Raw genomic sequence first — 6000 nt, 5'->3', positions numbered from 1 at the left:
AACAAGAAAGGCACCAGCGAGAAGAGTGATGGCGACGAAGGCGTGAGCATGGATGATAATGAGAAGATAGATGCAGACTCAGATGCAGGGTCCTTTGCGGAAGAAGATTGGAATGATTCAGAGCAAAGTGAGGTGCCGAAATGGACGGAACCAGACTTGCCGAGGACATCAGAAACAAGGACTGACAATCGCAAGTGGACAGGCATGAGATACAACAGGTACGGGGATGACTTCTTGATTGATAAAATACAACCTGATGAGATGAGCGAAGAGATAGTGAAAGTGGACGAGTTGGTAGCCGATGACGAATGGCAAATCATCAACGACAGTGAACACTACTTGCAGGAGGATTACTCGATACCTGAACGGGAAACAGATCTGGAGCAGATTGAAATAGAAAGGAGAGAGAACACGAACCTGAAGATACTGGAATGGATGCGTGATCTCAAGAACAAGGGAGATGAAGAGCAAAGTATCCAACAGGTCGATGTCTCAGCAGAGAAACATGTCAAGACGAAAGACCCACTCTTCGGTTGGACAGCAACCGACAGGCCACTCGAAGTACCACCAGATAATTTAGACTCGGCATCATCGACGGGGACGTCGATGAATATTTTTTGTCCGGGGAGTGGGGGTGGGACTTACCCACATCAAAAATTTGATGATAAAGAAGCTCAGTGAAGTGAGAGAGACCAACGGGCTGGAATTAGATCAGGAAGAGGCGGAGCCTACCATAGGGCGAAATTTCAAGACAAATTTTGAAATACGCAACGAATATTCAGAGAACATCCTGATCACGGACAGCGACTTCATCTGGTCAAACAGGACAAGCGCGATCTGCATAACGGCAGATATGAGCTTCAAATCGAGACTGGAGGCCGATTTCATGAGAGAAAATCAGAACGTGGAGCTTCTATTTAGGCAGAGACCGGGGCTGGGAGGAATGGCTACGCTTCCTCCCTCAGTTTCACAAGTTTCGGGCAAATACCTGCGCTTCTTGGTAACAAGGGTTAACGAAAGGAACACGAGAGACCCCGAACACGGTATGTTGGCACTAACGAGGCTGAGGGACTTCATGGTCGAAAGAGGGATAACGGAGGTCTCCATGCCAGCGTATGACCCAAACAGAGGCAAATTGAACCCTAGGGAATTATACGCCATCCTACACGTGGTCTTTTGCAGAAACTGAGATAACGGTACACCTACACAAGAAATATTACTTGAGTATCGCCTCCTGAGTAGCGAGCGGACAAAGAGGGCACAAGTCAGGTACAAGGGGACACGGGTCAGGTAGACGGATTTTATTGTAACTGGCCTGACAATTAAATTTTAAAGAGTCAATGGTGCTAAAACATGAAACTAATCTGCATGCTCTTAAAAATCAATAATTGAATTAAATTAGTAAATGGCCATTGATCGATTTCGTATCCAGACTGTGTAAAGAGGGCAAGGGCTCGGGTGGTATCCACACCTCCAGCCCCTCATTCATGTGCTCCTGAGCCGCCCGGTCTAAATTGAATCGGCCACTGGGCCTAGGAACCTCGTCCACCTCCATTCGCGACTCATGTCTCGATGATGTGGCGGCTGGTTCCGTCATCCTTGCCCTCTTTTCTTTCTGTCTCGCGAGCTCTCGTTGTCTTCTCTGAATCTTTTCCATCTCCGATTTCAGCTGCTCACTGTTCGCTTCGATCTCGCGGACCCTCTGCTCCTTACTCCGCCCTGATCATCTTGAGATCACGCCTCGCCTGATCCCTCTCGAGGATCGCCTGATCTCTTTCCAGGTTTGCCTGGTCCCTCTCGAGCTTAGCGCCAGGTTTCCCTGTCAAGGTTCGCTTTGTCTCTTTCGCTTTGTGCACTCTCTGGTTCTCTTTTCAAGCTACTGAGGTCCGGGTATGCTTCCTCCGTCTGTTGAGATTGTATCATAGAAAACGGTCTGCTTGTGAATTGGGCCGCGAATCCCGCTAGCGGTCTGTCGGGGAGTGGAAAATCTCCCGCGCCATATTCCGTGTTATTGCTTAAGGCAGGATTTCTCTTCAAGTCGAATCCCCCTCCGCCTCCATCCACGTTCCAGGATAACCATCTGGTCTGCTCCTGATTGGATGTCCCCTACGTCGTGTAGCCAAACATCAGGACAGCTTCTGTCGCTGACTCCCTGCATTCACTCTGCGCCTCTAACTGCAGGATGGCGTTCAACATCACCGCCATCCTCTCATTGACTTGGATGTAGTCTAGATCCCTCAAGCGTTTGTATAGTTCATCGAGCGTAGGTCTCTTGAGCGCTGCAGGCATAGATTTCCAAAAGCGATCCGCCATTGTCACAATCTTCAGATGATCTCACGTGTCAACCAACTTGAGAATTACCTTAACAACCAACTTGATAATTACCTTACTAACCAACTTGAGAAATGTTTCCCTTCAATGCTGCTGATCCTGAACTTGTTCAAGACCTTCTTTCTTCTTTTTAAATGTGTGCGGCTAGGTCGTCAACTCCATTTTGCAAATCAATCTGAAAATAAAATGCAGTTTCTAGACCGAGATGTCCTGTGACTAACCTAAGCCCCCCATCATTGTGTTTAAAAAATTATCCCACCAACTATTTACTAAATTAATTCAATTATTGATTTTTAGGAGCATGCAGATTAATTTCATGTTTTAGCACCATTAAACCTTTAAAATTTAATTGTCAGGCCAGTTACATTAAAATCCGTCTTCCTGACCCGGTTCCCCTTGTACCTGACTTGTGCCCCCTTTGTCCGCTCATTACTCAGGCGATAATCAAGTAATACTTCTTGTGTAGGTGTACCGTTATCTCAGTTTCTGCAAAAGACCACGAGTAGGATGGCGTATAATTCCCTAGGGTTCAATTTGCCTCTGTTTGGGTCATACGCTGGCATGGAGACCTCCGTTATCCCTCTTTCGACCATGAAGTCCCTCAGCCTCGTTAGTGCCAACATCCCGTGTTCGGGGTCTCTCGTGTTCCTTTCGTTAACCCTTGCTACCAAGAAGCACAGGTATTTGCCCGAAACTTGTGAAACTGAGGGAGGAAGCGTAGCCATTCCTCCCAGCCCCGGTCTCTGCCTAAATAAAAGCTCCACGTTCTGATTTTCTCTCGTGAAATCGGCCTCCAGTCCCGATTTGAAGCTCATATCTGCCGTTATGCAGATCGCGCTTGTCCTGTTTGACAAGATGAAGTCGCTGTCCGTGATCAGGATGTTCTCTGAATATTCATTGCGTATTTCAAAATTTGTCTTGAAATTTCGCCCTATGGTAGGCTCCGCCTCCTCCTGATCCAATTCCAGCCCGTTGGTCTCTCTCACTTCCCTGAGCTTCTTTATCATCAAATTTTTCGTGTGGGTAAGTCCCACCCCCACTCCCCGGACAAAAAATATATTCATCGACGTCCCTGTCGATGATGCCGAGTCTAAATTATCTGGTGGTACCTCGAGTGGCCTGTCGATTGCTGTCCAACCGAAGAGTGGGTCTTTCGTCTTGACATGTTTCTCTGCTGAGACATCGACATGTTGGATACTTTGCTCTTCATCTCCCTTGTTCTTGAGATCACGCATCCATTCCAGTATCTTCAGGTTCGTGTTCTCTCTCCTTTCTAATTCACTCTGCTCCAGATCTGTTTCCCGTTCAGGTATCGAGTAATCCTCCTGCAAGTAGTGTTCACTGTCGTTGATGATTTGCCATTCGTCATCGGCTACCAACTCGTCCACTTTCACTATCTCTTCGCTCTTCTCATCAGGTTGTATTTTATCAATCAAGAATTCATCCCCGTACCTGTTGTATCTCATGCCTGTCCGCTTGCGATTGTCAGTCCTTGTTTCTGATGTCCTCGGCAAGTCTGGTTCCGTCCATTTCGGCACCTCACTTTGCTCTGAATCATTCCAATCTTCTGCCGCAAAGGACCCTGTATCTGAGTCTGCATCTATCTTCTCATTATCATCCATGCTCACGCCTTCGTCGCCATCACTCTTCTCTCTGGTGCCTTTCTTGTTCACTTCGCATGCTGGCTTTACCAATAGGTATTCAAGTCCTTCCATGTTCTGCGGCACACACCAGTCTTCTGTCGCTGACTCCCTGCATTCACTCTGCGCCTCTAACTGCAGGATGGCGTTCAACATCACCGCCATCCTCTCATTGACTTGGATGTAGTCTAGATCCCTCAAGCGTTTGTATAGTTCATCGAGCGTAGGTCTCTTGAGCGCTGCAGGCATAGATTTCCAAAAGCGATCCGCCATTGTCACAATCTTCAGATGATCTCACGTGTCAACCAACTTGAGAATTACCTTAACAACCAACTTGATAATTACCTTACTAACCAACTTGAGAAATGTTTCCCTTCAATGCTGCTGATCCTGAACTTGTTCAAGACCTTCTTTCTTCTTTTTAAATGTGTGCGGCTAGGTCGTCAACTCCATTTTGCAAATCAATCTGAAAATAAAATGCAGTTTCTAGACCGAGATGTCCTGTGACTAACCTAAGCCCCCCATCATTGTGTTTAAAAAATTATCCCACCAACTATTTACTAAATTAATTCAATTATTGATTTTTAGGAGCATGCAGATTAATTTCATGTTTTAGCACCATTAAATCTTTAAAATTTAATTGTCAGGCCAGTTACATTAAAATCCGTCTTCCTGACCCGGTTCCCCTTGTACCTGACTTGTGCCCCCTTTGTCCGCTCATTACTCAGGCGATAATCAAGTAATACTTCTTGTGTAGGTGTACCGTTATCTCAGTTTCTGCAAAAGACCACGAGTAGGATGGCGTATAATTCCCTAGGGTTCAATTTGCCTCTGTTTGGGTCATACGCTGGCATGGAGACCTCCGTTATCCCTCTTTCGACCATGAAGTCCCTCAGCCTCGTTAGTGCCAACATCCCGTGTTCGGGGTCTCTCGTGTTCCTTTCGTTAACCCTTGCTACCAAGAAGCCCAGGTATTTGCCCGAAACTTGTGAAACTGAGGGAGGAAGCGTAGCCATTCCTCCCAGCCCCGGTCTCTGCCTAAATAAAAGCTCCACGTTCTGATTTTCTCTCGTGAAATCGGCCTCCAGTCCCGATTTGAAGCTCATATCTGCCGTTATGCAGATCGCGCTTGTCCTGTTTGACAAGATGAAGTCGCTGTCCGTGATCAGGATGTTCTCTGAATATTCATTGCGTATTTCAAAATTTGTCTTGAAATTTCGCCCTATGGTAGGCTCCGCCTCCTCCTGATCCAATTCCAGCCCGTTGGTCTCTCTCACTTCCCTGAGCTTCTTTATCATCAAATTTTTCGTGTGGGTAAGTCCCACCCCCACTCCCCGGACAAAAAATATATTCATCGACGTCCCTGTCGATGATGCCGAGTCTAAATTATCTGGTGGTACCTCGAGTGGCCTGTCGATTGCTGTCCAACCGAAGAGTGGGTCTTTCGTCTTGACATGTTTCTCTGCTGAGACATCGACATGTTGGATACTTTGCTCTTCATCTCCCTTGTTCTTGAGATCACGCATCCATTCCAGTATCTTCAGGTTCGTGTTCTCTCTCCTTTCTAATTCACTCTGCTCCAGATCTGTTTCCCGTTCAGGTATCGAGTAATCCTCCTGCAAGTAGTGTTCACTGTCGTTGATGATTTGCCATTCGTCATCGGCTACCAACTCGTCCACTTTCACTATCTCTTCGCTCTTCTCATCAGGTTGTATTTTATCAATCAAGAATTCATCCCCGTACCTGTTGTATCTCATGCCTGTCCGCTTGCGATTGTCAGTCCTTGTTTCTGATGTCCTCGGCAAGTCTGGTTCCGTCCATTTCGGCACCTCACTTTGCTCTGAATCATTCCAATCTTCTGCCGCAAAGGACCCTGTATCTGAGTCTGCATCTATCTTCTCATTATCATCCATGCTCACGCCTTCGTCGCCATCACTCTTCTCTCTGGTGCCTTTCTTGTTCACTTCGCATGCTGGCTTTACCAATAGGTATTCAAGTCCTTCCATGTTCTGCGGCACACACCAGTCTT

Source organism: Symsagittifera roscoffensis, chromosome 10, assembly GCF_963678635.1.
Source record: "Symsagittifera roscoffensis chromosome 10, txSymRosc1.1, whole genome shotgun sequence".
Taxonomy (NCBI): domain Eukaryota; kingdom Metazoa; phylum Xenacoelomorpha; order Acoela; family Convolutidae; genus Symsagittifera; species Symsagittifera roscoffensis.
The sequence above is the reverse complement of the archived record's forward strand: the minus strand, read 5'-3'. Positions refer to the sequence as shown.